The sequence below is a fragment of the Quercus robur genome, chromosome 2 (assembly GCF_932294415.1).
Source record: "Quercus robur chromosome 2, dhQueRobu3.1, whole genome shotgun sequence".
Lineage (NCBI taxonomy): Eukaryota > Viridiplantae > Streptophyta > Magnoliopsida > Fagales > Fagaceae > Quercus > Quercus robur.
Genome location: NC_065535.1, coordinates 72,979,744 through 72,994,771, shown reverse-complemented (window position 1 = coordinate 72,994,771; position 15,028 = coordinate 72,979,744). Strand labels below are relative to the sequence as shown.

General features: G+C 32.9%; 2 protein-coding genes across 3 annotated transcripts in view; both read left to right on the top strand.

Moving 5' to 3' along the window:
• Positions 1-15,028, top strand: part of LOC126714924 (G-type lectin S-receptor-like serine/threonine-protein kinase SD2-5) — an 82,656-nt gene that overhangs the window by 46,596 nt on the left and 21,032 nt on the right. The window lies entirely within an intron of this gene.
• Positions 1,604-15,028, top strand: part of LOC126714926 (G-type lectin S-receptor-like serine/threonine-protein kinase SD2-5) — a 100,996-nt gene continuing 87,571 nt past the window's right edge. Inside the window, exon 1 of the mRNA XM_050415342.1 lies at positions 1,604-1,930. The gene's annotated coding sequence lies outside the window, so the exon portion shown is untranslated. The remainder of the gene's footprint in view (positions 1,931-15,028) is intronic.

The window sequence follows — 15,028 nt, the reverse complement described above, 5'->3', positions numbered from 1 at the left end:
CACATATATTTGTACAAATCACACTACTTGTACTTTACACACACGCCTCTTATATTAATAGTACTAACATGTAAGCCCATGCAAATGCATGAATATACTTAAAAGATACACATTAAGATGCATGCATAGTATAATAATTATATATATAATTTAAATACTATTGATATATAGTCATTCTTATATTTTGTTAACTCTTTAAAAAATCTTGTAAGAATATTATTAGGTAGAAAATGTAAATTGTCTATATTTAAAAGATTTTTTTTTATTTATTAATCCCTAATTTTTGATATTGTGATACACTTTTTTTTTTTTTTTTTTTTTCAGTTCATTAATTCTATACTTTTTGGTTTTTATACTTAATAACTCATTTGGGTGGATATTTATGATATGGTCCCACATTTGGCTTAAAAATTAAGAAATAAAACTCTTAAAAAATAAATAATTTAGGATACATGGTACAAAATTGAACTCCAATTGTAGAATCTAATTGGATTTTCTCTAAACTTTACCTATACCGAGTTAGTCTTTAACGAAGATTGCCCTCCTTGTATTCCCTTTTTTTCTTAATATCATTGCAGATTATGAAAAAAGAAAAGAAAAAAAAAAAGTATCTCATGTACGGCTTATTCTCAAGAAATGCAATACAATTATTTTGTATTTCTAACATAATAAAAATATTTACTATGATGGACTCATGTGAAAATAATGTTACTCACATTATAAATTAATTACTTAGCATGGTGCAAAATTAGATATGTTTGTAGCACTGATTTTTTTAAGAGTAATACTACAACCATAAATTATTTTACAATATTTTTGCAAACTGTTGATATAGTCAACTTTTTATTAGTTTTCATCTAAACTCACTATTAACTTTACTTTTTTATTTACTGATAACTACGCACCACGTCAGTAATTTGTAAATTTTGTTGTAAAAAAGTTTGTATATATATAGTATTACCACTCTTTTTTTAATCTTCCTCTCATTTCTATTTCTCCTTCTTCTATTAATTTTCTCTCTCTTTCTCTCTCTCTCTCTCTCTCTCTCTCTCTCTCTCTCTCTCTCTCTCTCTCTCTCTCTCTCTCTATATATATATATATATACATATTTTTTTTTTTTTGGGATTATGAAAAGAAAGTTCCTTTTTAATAAAATATGGACCAAACTTGTTCCAACTTCCAAGATAACATCTAAAAATTTCTTAAAAAATTAAAAAAATAAAAATAAAAAGGAAAAAGGAAAACATCTAAAATCCACTGGAATTGAATTGCATTAATTCCAGCTACGAGTGCTTCGCTTAACTTGAAACGGTGACGTTCTATTAATGTCAGGGGTGCAGCTTAATTAAGTTGAACGAAGGCCTCTGCTCTGCTCTAAATTACTTTTAACTTCTCTCGTCAAGTTGTTAAAGTCAGCCAGTCAACCAGAAGTTTATCACTTACAGTTTTCAGGCTGAAGCAATTCGTAAGTTATAGGACTAAAGAATCAACCAAACCCCCTTTCCTTCTCCACTTGGCCTTTCTTGATTCTAGACAATGTGTACAAGCTGGGCTGTTCTTCTTTACCTTGTTCTTTTTCTCTCACCTTGTTGTCCAATCCTAGTCACAGCTCTGCCTGGCAATTTTCTTACTGCAGATGCTTCTACTTCATGGACCAACAGTCTTTCTGCTCCTGATTCTGTGAAATTCGATGATGGATCATTTGCGAGAATCATACTCTTAAGTAATTTCTCCAATGTCTTTTACTCTGGTGCTTGTGGTTGTGGCTTCATCTGTAATCAAACGTGCAACAGTCATCTCTTTGCCATTTTCTCTCTTACTTACGACTCTCTCAATATTTCGAAATCTGAAGGTCCAAAAGTAGTATGGTCTGCTAACCCAGAGAATCCTGTTAGCATTAATGCGACTTTGCAGCTTACTTCAGAAAAAGGTTTGGTGTTAAAAGATGCTAATGGAACTACAGTGTGGTCCACAAACATCTTCAGCAAATCTGTGGCTGGCCTAAACTTCACCGACATGTGCAACCTCCAGCTCTTGGATGACAAGAGTGCAACAGTTTGGCAGTCTTTTGATCACCCAACTGACACGCTGCTTGTTGAGCAAAAATTGGTGCCGGGACAGCAACTTACTAGTCAAGGAGGATTGTTTTCGCTCCATGTCACTAGGCAAGGGTTCTTTGCTTATATCAATTCTAATACTCCCCAACGCTATTTTAATTATACAAGTAATAATATCAGTTATGTTCAATTTCTGGAGCACAGATTATTTATCTCCAGAGATCGAGACTTAAGTTATATTATTCTTTTTCCTTCTTCAAAATTCTTCTCAAATCGGTATATGAGACTCGGGGCTGACAATGGACACTTGAAAGTGTATGATTTGTTTTGGCAGGAAGTACAAGATTTTTTCACTAGATCTATTGATTCCTGTGCTTTCCCTACAGTTTGCAGAAAATACGGTATTTGTGCAAAAGGCCAGTGTAGTTGTCCTAGACCTATAAAAGCAACAAGCTATTTTCAGCCCATCGAAGAAACGCAGCCTGACCATGGCTGCTCCCGGATTACTCCCTTGTCTTGTGCAGCTTCCAAAACTCACATTCTGTTAGAGCTCCATAAGATCACATACTTTCCCTTTACTCAAGACCCCCCAAGTATAGATCCAGATCACCAACATATAAGTTTAATTAGATAGTTGTAAACAGGCTTGCTTAAAAGATTGTTCTTGCAAAGCTGCTTTTTATAATTCGAGCAAACGTGCAGGGAATTGCTATTTACTACCCCAAATTTTTTCATTAATGGCCATTGATCAAGATAATACTGACATTAAAGTTTACATTAAGGTCCAAAATGTCTCAAGTTCAGATCCTCCTCGACAACAAACAAACCATAAAAAGAAGAAACAAGTAATAGTGGGATCTAGCCTCGGATCTTTGCTTGTTATGTTTCTTTTAATTGGAATCTTTGCTTTACTCTTTTGGAAGAAGAAAAATGCAGATGAAATCGAGGAGTATTATTTGGATCATGTACTAGGGTTGCCCACAAGATATGCTTATGATGATTTGCAAGCAATAACAGAAAATTTCAATAAGGAGCTCGGTGGGGGAGGATTTGGCACAGTTTTTGAAGGAACTCTACCTAACGGCACAAAAGTTGCAGTGAAGCGTCCTGATGGTTTCAAACAAATCAAGAAATCATTTTTGGCAGAGGTTGACACAATTGGCAGCATCCATCATATCAATTTGGTGAGACTAATTGGATTTTGTGCTGAGAAATATCATAGGCTTCTTGTTTATGAGTAAATGTCTAGTGGGTCTTTAGATAGATGGGTATTTCACAAAAATCCTAAGATGTTGCTTAATTGGCAGCATAGAAAGAAGATCGTCCTTGAAATTGCAAGGGGACTAACTTATTTGCATGAGGATTGCAGGCAGAAGATAATTCACTTAGATATAAAACCACATAACATCCTTTTAAACGAGAATTTTAATGCAAAAGTCTCTGATTTTGGGTTGTCTAAACTAGTTGACCATGACCAAAGCCAAGTTGTGACAACCATGAGAGGGACTCCTGGTTATATGGCTCCAGAATGGTTGAATTCAGTGATTAAAGAAAAGGTAGATGTTTATAGTTTTGGAGTAGTGCTCTTGGAGATTTTGTGTGGAAAGAAAAATTTAGATCGCTCTCAGTCAGAGGAAGCAATACATCTACTAGATCTTTTCAAGAAAAATGTTGTGTAGGATCGGTTGCTGGATTTGGTTGATAAGTGTAGTGAAGATATGCAATTACATGGAGTTGAAGTTGTGAATATGATGAGAGTTGCAGCATGGTGTTTGCAAAATGATTTCACAAGGAGGCCTTCCATGTCTATGGTGATTAAGGTCTTAGAGGGTGTTGTGAATGTTGAATCTGACCTAGATTATTTCTTCTCCAATCCATCTTTACCAAACATGAGAGTTGGAGTTGAAAACCAGGAAGTGCATATTGTTTCTGCTTCTTCATTATTTCCTTCAATTCTATCAAGACCACGATGACTTTTCACTATACCATCTTTATTGCTTATTTAATTAGGTAATTTTTGCATAGTTTTAATAAATTCTATCATCCAATAACTAATATTAGCAGTGCGAATTTCTTGGGGGTTTGAATCTTGGTCATTCCTGTGGCCATTTATTGGTACTAGTGTATGGCTCCACTGATACTAATATGCGTTTCTTTATTTAATATTGTTGTTGTCCTGTGGGTGACACTAAAATTTCAATGCAAGTTGTAGACTATTTGTCGTATTGTTGCATTTCTACCTAAAGACCCATGCATAATATATAGTATTGTTTTAGTAAGTTTGTACAAATGTTGCAATCCTGATGAGATGTTATTCATAATTTTATATATCTTCTATCTAATTCAAACTATCCTGGTTTAAGTCACTTAAGAATGATTGATTGGCATGTGGGAATAAGTTGTGGTTTTGTTTTTGGTTTTGTAATTGGTTAGTAGATTGATTGGCATGTAGGAATAAGCTTAATTCTAAATTCTAAATTCTAATCCATAATTAGGAAAATGTCATTTTCAAAGTTATAGCTTCAAACTGGCGCAATATGCCCTAGTTTATGAAATTTGACCAATATGGACAAAGAAAAAAGAAAAGAAAAGAGATGAATCACAACTCAAGGGAAGGAATTTGATTACTAGGCAAAATGCCAAAGGATAAACTATAATCTTGAAATTTGTAATTATTTCAGTTTATTAACCTTCAATATTAGAAGTAGGTTCTAAGTACCATCACACACTTTGGTGCGATGGTCACTCCACAAGTATAAGTGTTTGTGGGATGTAGGATGTGGGGTGCAAGGGTCGAGATTCAAGTCTCTAAGATAGAGTTTCACACACATATACACTTAGATTAGGCTAGAGTAAAATTTCTATCTTGTATAAAAAAATAAATAAATAAAATGTAGGTTTCAATTAGCTCAACTAATAAAGTTTTTATTTTAAATTAAATATTTGAGGTTCAAACCCCGCCTATACAAAAAATTGATTGGTGTCTTAGCTCGATGATAAAGAGCAATTATAAGAGAGTAGATGCCATAGATTAAAATTCTATCGCATCATGCAAAAAAAAAATATATATATATATATATATTTATTTATTTATTTATGTATTCAATACTATAACATATAATAGATATTTAAGCCTAATCCTATGATCATGTGCTTTCTCTCATGTACCATGCCTAAATTGTACAATATTTTAGGTAGAGTAATTTTATCTTACCACATAAAAAGTCACGACTTTTGCCATAATTATCCTATGTGGCAGATTGTGATTGACTATCCGTCACTTTCATGTGAACCCATCGTTTTTTCTCCACCATTCAAAGCCTATTACACAAACAATTGTGGCAATTTTTAAAATTTTTTTATTTTTTTATTTTTTATGTAGTCCTACAATTTTTTGTTTTAGGTATGCATCATTAGCCTTTTTAATCTTACCTTTTCAAAGATGGTGGGAGTAGTGTGACGCCACGTGCCAAAAGTAAAAATTACTCATTGTTGATGGTATTTTTTTTTTTTTTTGAGAGGGTTTCAACCTATGGCGTCCGCTCCTATTGATAGTTTTTTATCATCAAACCAAGACACCAATCAGTTTTTGGTGTAGGCGGGGATTGAACTCCAAATCTCTTATACAACCATCAGAGACTTTACCAATTGAGTTAACTGAAACCCACATTGTTGATGGAACCTTAGTAGTGGGCTTTTAATATTTTAGTAGTTCTCAGATTAAGTGTATGTGTATGGATATTATTATCTAAAAAAAAAAAAAAGTGTATGGATATTATTATAAAACTTTCATGTATCTTTTGCACCATGTGTTTTGCAAGAGTGGGGTTTTTTGGGTGGATGATTCCAAGCTATGAACGTTGTCAGCAGCCATGACTTTGTCCTTGGCTTGCCCCCATGTTACTGTATAAAATCCAAAAGCAATTACAATAGCTCCAGTAAAACTGCATAGAGGAAAAAGTTTAGCATGCTTATTGTTCAGTTAACATATTTTAAGAACATGAACATTATTGGCATGACAACTACAATGACAGTGCCTAAGGTTTTAATATCTTTATATTTGAAGACGAATGAACTATATTAAAATTTGAAAAGTGCTACATCCACAACATTTTCACAATACTTTCATAACAAAACATAGGTGGTAAGTTGTTATTAGTTCTAATTTGAACAACTTACTATTTATAATTTGTTGTGAAAATGTTGTGAACCTATTATTTCTCTTAAAATCTACCTGCCAAGATGAGGTATTTTACCAAGGAATATGGTTGCCATGACAACTGCAACGGTGAGAGTCGTCAGCCACACAACAAGCACAGAGAGTGAGGGGACTCAGGCTAGAGTGGGGGAGATGATTAAATGAGAAAATAGGATTGCAAATTTTGTTTTGTTTGGATAGCAAAATTTTTAGTCTATGAACACACCCAATTTAACATTCAACTATTACGTTAGGTTGTGATTGGTGTATAATATGTTAATATATATAGATTAGTAGTTAAGTTGTGATTGGTGTATAATATGTTAATATATATAGAGATTCATTGGCTTGAAGCCCACTTTAGGTTTTTATACTGCACACACATATGTACAAATCACACTACTTGTACTTTATTCATATCACATGCCTCTTATATTAATAACATTTGTCTTTATCTAAAAATAAATAAATAAATAAAATAACATTTGTCTTTTGTCCACGTCTTTTCCTTTTGTTCTTTTCTGTTGGGTTCGTAGATGCTGCAATTTAGTAGCTCATGAGCTGCTGGATACATTGTTCAATCTAGGCTGTCTTTCTTTTCCAATAATATTTTCCACATGTCATCGAGTCAGTCTGTAAGGAAGATTGCCCTTCTTGTATTCCCTTTGTTTTTCTTTTCGGGTCCGGTTAATGTGTGCACTCAATCCACTTTTAGAATCATTTTTTCGGGAATTGAAAAAGCTATCAATATTTTTTCAATTTTCAAGAAAAAATTTCCAAAATTGAAAATTATTGTGTGCACATTAGCAAAATCCTCTTCTTAATATTATTGCAGATTATCAACAAAACATAAAAAAGGCATCTCATGTCTTATTCTCAAGAAATGCAATACAATTATTTTGTATTTCTAATGTAGGGTCCTTTTGGATACAGCTAAAAACTGAAAATATTGAAGCAAAATAATTTTTAAATGTGAAAATAGTGCCGTGGGACTCATTTTTAATGAAAAAGTTGCTGAAAAGTGAGGTTTGTGGGTCCCATGAACAGTGCACTGGACCCATTAATGTGGTTGAAAATTGGTTGAAAAGTCAAATAATGCGGCTAAAAAAAAAACTGAAAACACAATCGTAGGACGTGGACGCGCAAACCAAACGCACATGTAATAAAAATATTGGCTATGATTGTCTCATATGAAAATAATGTCGCTTACATAATAAGTTAATTACTTAGTATGGTGCAAAATTGGGTGTGTTTGTAGCACTTATTTTTTTTAATCATCCTCTCATTTCTATTTCTCCTTCTTCTTTTAGGTTTTATATATATATTTTGGGTTTATGAAAAGAAAGTTCCTTTTTTAATAAAATATTGACCAAACTTGTTCCAAGATAACATCTAAACCTTCCTAAAAAATTCTTATAAAAAAAATTCCTAAAAAATTATAAATAAATAAAAAAGGGAAAAAAAGGAAAACATCTAAAATCAACTGGAATTGAATTGCACTCCAATCCGAGTGCTTCGCTTAACTGAAACGGTGACGTTCTATTAATGTCAGGCGTGCAGCTTAAGTTGAACGAAGGCCTCTGCTTTGCTCTAAATTAGGATCCATGAAATTACGTTAACTTATCTCGTCAAGTTATTAAAGTCAACCAGAAGTTTATCATTTACAGTTTTCAAACGGCAGCAATTCTTAAGTTATAGTACTAAAGAATCAACCAAATCTGTGACAGGCCTAAACTTAACCGAAATGTGCAACCGGCTCTTGGATGACAAGAGTGAAACAATTTGGCAGTCTTATGCTCACCCAATTAACACGCTGTTTGTTGGGAAAAAATTGGTGGCAGGGCAGCAACTCACTAGTCTAGGGGGATTGTTTTCGCTCCATGTCACTAGGCAAGGGTTTTTTGCTTTATATCAATTCTATTCCCCCCAACGCTATTTTACTTTAACAGTAAATAATATCTGTTATGTTCAATTCCTAAAGGATAGATTATATATGTTCAGCGATGTAAATTCAAGTTTGGTTATTTCATCAACAAACTTCTCAAATCGGTATATGAGACTAGGGGCTGACAATGGACACTTGAAAGTGTTTGATATTATATTGGGGGGAGGTATATGATGCTTTCAAAACTTATATTACATCCTGTGGTTTCCCTAGAGTTTGCGGCAATTATGGTATTTGTACGAACAGCCAGTGTAGTTGTCCTAGACCTATAAATGCAACAAGCTATTTTCAGCCCATCGAAGAAAGCAAACCTAAGTATTTTAAGCATGGCTGCTCCCGGATTACTCCCTTGTCTTGTGAAGCTTCCAAAACTCACATTCTTTAGAGCTCCAGAACATCACATACTTTCCCTTTACTCAAGACCCCTCAAGTATAAATCCAGATCACCAATATATAAATTTAGATAGTTGTAAACAGGCTTGCTTAAAAGATTGTTCATGCAAAGCTACTTTTTATAATTCGAGCAAAAGATTAGGGAATTGCTATTTACTCTCCCAAATGTTTTCACTGATGGCTATTGATCAAGATAATGCTAACCTTAAAGTATACATTAAGGTCCAAAATGTCTTAAGTTTAGATCCTCCTAGATAACAAAAAAACCATAAGAAGAATAAGCAAATAATAGTGGGATCTAGACTCTCGGATCTTTGCTTTTTATGTTTCTTTTAGTTGGAATCTGTGCTTTACTATTTTGGAAGAAGAAAAATGCAGATAAAGCTGAGTAGTATTATTTGGATCATGTACCAGGGTTGCCCACAAGATATGCTTATAATGATTTGCAAGCAATAACAAAAAATTTCAATAAGAAGCTCGGTGGAGGAGGATTTGGCACAGTTTTAGAAGGGACTCTACCTAACGGAACAAAAGTTGCAGTGAAGCGTCTTGATGATTTCCGTTATATCAAAAAATCATTTTTGGCAGAGGTTGAGACAACTGGCAGCATCCATCATATCAATTAGGTGAGACTGATTGATTTTGTGTTGAGAAATTTCATAGGCTTCTTGTTTATGTATAGATGTCTAATGGGTCTCTAGATAGATGGGTTATTTCACCAAAATCCTGAGATGTTGCTTGATTGGCAACATAGAAAGAAGATCGTCCTTGAAATTGCAAGGCGACTAACTTATTTGCAATGAGGATTGCAGGTAGAAGATAGTTCACTTGGATATAAAACCACATAACATCCTCTTAGATGAGAATTTTAATGCAAAAGTCTTTGATTTTGGGTTGTCTAAACTAGTTGACCATGACCAAAGCCAAGTTGTGACAACTATGAGAGGGACTCCTGGCTATATGGCTCCAGAATGGTTGAGTTCAATGATTATGGAAAAAGTAGATGTATATAGCCTTGGAGTAGTGCTCTTGGAGATTTTGTGTGGAAGAAGAAATTTGGATCGCTCTTAGCCAAAGGAAGAAATGCATCTTCTTCATCTTTTTAGGAAAAATATTGAGGAAGATCAATTGCTAGATTTGATTGACAGGTACAGTGAAGATATGAAATTACATGGAGTTGAAAAGTTGTGAATATGATAAGGGTTGCAGTGTAGTGTTTGCAAAATGATTTCACAAGGAGGCCTTCCATGTCCATGGTGGTTAAGGTCTTAGAAGGTGTTGTGAATGTTGAATCTAGCCTAGATTATTTCTTCTCGAATCCATATTCACCAAACATGAGAGGTGGAGTTGAAAACCAAGAAGTACATATTGTTGCTGCTACTCCATTATTGCCTTCAGTTCTATCAGGACCACAATGACTTTTCATTGTACTATCTTTATTGCTTGATTAATGAGGTGATTTTCATAATTTTAATAAATTCTATCATCCAATAACTAATATTAGTAGTTTGAATTTTATGGGGGATTGAATCTTGGTCATTCCTGTGGCCATTTATTGGTATACCGTATTAGTGTGTGGCTTCGTTGACACTAATATGTGTTTCTTTATCTAATATTGTTTGTTGTTGTCTTGTAGGTTGTAGGTGACAATAAAATTTCAATTTGAGCTTGAAAACTTTGTGCTTGGGTATTTAACATTTGTACTTGCTTAAGTGAATGTGTATGGATATTCTTATTAAACTTTCTTGTATCTTTGCATTATGTGTTTTGCAAGAGTGGGGTATTTTGGTTATTTTATAGTTTTAGGGGGGTATTTTGGTCATTTTTAGGTTTCTAGATTATTTTGATCAATTTTTAGGCTTCGGGGTTATTTTGGCCATTTTTTAGGTTTCGAGGGTATTTTTATCATTTTTTAGGTTTCGGGCTTATTTTGGTCATTTTTTAGGCTTTGGGGTTATTTTAGCCATTTTTTAGGTTTCAGAGGGATTTTGGTCATTTTTTGGATTTCAAGGGTATTTTGGTAATTTTTAGGTTTCGAAGATATTTTGGTAATTTTTTGGGTTTCAGGGGTATTTTGGTCATTTTTTGGGTTTCGGGAGTATTTTGGTAATTTTTAGGTTTTGGGGGTATTTTTGGTAATTTTTAGGTTTTGGGGGGTATTTTGGTCATTTTGTAAATTTGGTGGTTATTTTTTGGGTTTTGGTGGTATTTTGGTCATTTTTTGGGTTTTTGGGGTATTTTGTAGGTTTTGGGGTTATTTTGGTAATTTTTAGGTTTTGGGGGTATTTTGGTCATTTTTAGGTTGAGGGGGTATTTTGATCATTTTAGTGGTTTTGGAGCATTTTAGAGTTGTGTGATTTGTAGAAATGATAGTTAGATCATAATTGGGTCTAATTGGGTACTCAATTAAAACCCAATAAACATTAATGTTAATTGGGTTAATACCCATTTAACCCAATTAATAATTGGGTGGGTTTGGATCTCATTTAAGTGGGTGGATTTGGGTGGGCAAATGAATTTGGGTTGGCAAATGGGTTTGGGTTGATTTTACCACCCCTACTTTTGGGTGATCACAGTACAAAATCCAAAAGCAATTAAAATAGATCCAATCAAATTGCAAATAGGACAGAGTTGCACATTATTATTGCTAGAGGTCTCTGAAGAGAGGACTTAAAAGTGGATGAAGCCTTAAAAACTGGTGGCCCCTTGTTAAAGAGGATGAAGCCTAGCTATTGCATGAGAAACTACTTTTCAAGGTCTAAGTACAAGTCTTCCTTTGAATTTTCTACTGAAAGTAGTTCAACTGTGCTCCCAGGTTTGCTTTAATTTCCTAGGGGAAAATGCTTATAGAACGTTCAGGTCGATCTTCCCACAATTTGAAGGTTGAAGATGAAACCTATTTGAGAGAGAGAGAGAGAGAGAGAGAGAGAGAGAGAGAGAGAGTGTGTGTGTGTTTGTGTGTGTGTGTGTGTGCTGATGTGGCAATCTAGCTGTTCATTTGGGAATAACTAATTTATCTTTTTGTTGAGAGAGAGTGTGTGTGCGCTGATGTGGCAATCTAGTTATTCATTTGGGAATAACTCATTTATCTTTTTGTTGAAAAATTTGTTGAAAGTGTGCTAAAGTATACTTATACTTTGAAAATTTTTTAAAAAGTGCGAAAAAGTGGAAAAAGTTGAGATTTTAAAAGCTGCACATAAAAACTAAAAGTTAAAAGCTAATGCCAAACTCACCTAGATGTCAATTTATGTGACAAGAATATTATATTTTATTTTGTATGTTAGCCATGTCTGCATTTTCCATCAATCACCTAATGGTAGAAATCATTTTGACATAATATCAAAAGGTTAAGAACCAAATTGACATATTTAAAAGTTTAGGGACTAAATTGACATATAACATAAAAGTTGAGGACCAAATAAGTAATTTACCCCAAATCGTAATTAGTAAACATAACTCAAAAAATAAATAACAATTACAATAATAAAGAGATGTAAAACCATAATTTGTTATAAGTAATGCAATTTTTTTTTCTCTTTATTCGAAATAGAAATCCTACTTTAGTCTAATCCGTGTGTAAAGTTCCTTCTTAGAGACTTGAACTCCGACCTTTACTCCTTCACCTTATAAGAACTTATACTTGTGGAAGGATCATCACACCAAAAGTGCACAGTAATATAAGTAATGTATTCCAATATGATGAGAGTAGTTTGTTGTTAACCTAACATCAACCAGATTTGCTATCACGTCTTTTTGTAACATAGTTTTGATGTAAGCATCAAACTATGAGGAATGGTTGGGGTTAAGATGATTTAATCTTGTCACTGAGAGCATTTGCACTTAAATGCAAGAAAAAAAAATTTCTCAATTTTACATATCTAAGACTCAAAATCACTCACATCAGTCAAGTTAAAGATATGTAAATTTGAAAATTTGCTTTAATAATTATATAAATTTACACTAACACTATTCATTTTGCATTTATTTATTTTTCTTTACATATCCCGTGACAAAAGAAGAGAATGAATGATAGTTGTTGGATGTGATGAAAGAGAAACAATTAAAAAATCAAGAAAATTAATATTTTGATAAAATTGCAGTATAAAATAGATAATATGATATGAGGTGATTTGAAAAGTGAATATATAAAATAAAAAAGGTATATTATATTAAAATAGACAGAAATTTTTGCATAAACTAATGTGAATGTTCTAAGGACCAAAACACAATAAATGAATAAAGATTAAAGACTATGTTGAAACTATCTTTAAAAAAGAAGAAGAAGAAAAAAGACTAACAATACCACCAACTCCAAGTAAGGGAATGAAAATAATGATTTATTATAAAGAAAAAGACTAATTTCAACATATCTTATTGGATTCATGCAACCAATAAATGGACTAGACTAAGTTTAATAGTCTAACCATAACGTGAGAAACTATACTTTTCAAAGTCTAAGTACAAGTCTTCCTTTGAAATGTATAAGTAAAGTAGTCTAAGTAAAGTAGTTCAACCTTACTCCCAGGTTTGCTTTAATTTCCTAGGGGAAAATGCTTATAGAACATTCAGGTCGATCTTGCCACAATTTGAAAGCTTGAAGATGAAACCTATTTTCAAGAGAGAGAGAGAGAGAGAGAGAGAGAGAGAGAGAGAGAGAGAGAGAGAGAGAGAGAGAGAGAGAGAGAGAGAGAGAGAGAGAGAGAGAGAGAGAGAGAGAGAGAGAGAGAGAGAGAGAGAGATTTTTACCCATAGGGAGAAAGTATATCATGTTTCGGTAATACTAACTCAGCATCTGTTTTGGTATTTTCTACCCAATAAATGATTGACATCTGTTTCAAAAAATCACATTAGACTATTCTAATAAATTAATCACAATCTTCTATACTATCGGGAAGATAAATTAATCATTTATTGGAGTAGTCTAATGTGGTTTTTTGAAACAGGTCACTCATTTATTGGGTAGAAAATATCAAAACAGATGCTGAGTTGGTATTACCGAAATATGTTATACTTTCTCATAGGCTGAGGATGAAATTGTGCTATTGATAGGGATTTTGATCCCAAATTGAGCCTCACGTGATTGCCTGTGAGGTTCACTTATAATTTTCTTTTTATTTTTTATTTTTTAGTTATGTTGATATGGCAATCTAGGATCAATTTATGTGACAAGAAAATTATATTTTATTTTGGCCGTTAGTTATATCAGCACTTTCCATCAATTACCTAATGAAAGAAATCACACTAAAGGTGCGTAATAGTGTAAGTAATGTATTCTAATATGATGAAAGTAGTTTGTTATTTAAGTAACATTAATCAGGTTTGTTATCACATCTTTTTGTAACATAATTGTGATGTAAGCATCAATCTATGAGGAATGGTTGGGGTTAAGATGATTAAATCTTGTCATTAGGAGCATTTGCATTAGAAAATGTGAAAAAAAAAAAAAATAATCCTCAATTTTACACATCTATGACTCAAAATCACTTACATCAGTCGAGTTAAAGATAGTAGGGATGTCAAATAGGTGGGCATAATTGGGTTGAGTATATAAAACTCATTTGCCCATTAAAATTCATTTAACTAATTACTTCTAACCCAAATCTAACTCAACCCAATTATTATAAGTAAACCCTAACCCACCCAATTACCCAATTATCAAAATTACCAAAAGGTCACTAAAGTGAAAATGACCAAAGTACTCTAAAATCTTCAAAAATGACCAAAACAAATTATGTAACAAGTTGTTAACGACAGATTAAAAAAAGGTGATGTTAGTAGTAATTCCAAATAAAAACTAATAATAATTTGTTAAATATTATAAAATTATTATGAAATTATAGTACATACTGTGTAATAAAATATCATAATATTTTCATAAGTTTTTATTTATAACTATGCTCAGTCCAGCTTAATATTTTATTAATAAATTTAATTTTCTTTTGACGTTCACACCACAGCTATTGTGATATATTTTATTTTTAATTTATTGTGGACTAGTATAATTGTAATTTAAATTAAAAAAAAAAAAAAAAAAATCCCACCAAACCCTCTTCCCTCTTTTTTGTCTTCTTTTCATTCTTTTTTTTTTTTTTCCGCCCTTTTTCTCATCCACCCGTTACTTCCTAATCTCATAAAATATCTTCTCTTTCCCTTTTCTTTCCTCCACCCATTCTTCTGTGGCGTTCTATGTTAATATCACCATATCAGGCGTACTGCTTAAGTTGAACGAAGCCGTATGTATGCTCTAAATTAAAATCCTGCTTCTGCTGCTTGTCGACATGTAGGTCAACAAAACAACTTTCCTCGTCAAGACGTTAAAGCGAGGCAACCAGGGAAGGGTCCAGGAAATTACATAAACTATTCTAGACGTACGGTCCAGTCCTTAAAATACAGGTTTTAAGCGGAACCGAAGGAATTCTATAGTTATACCAAAGA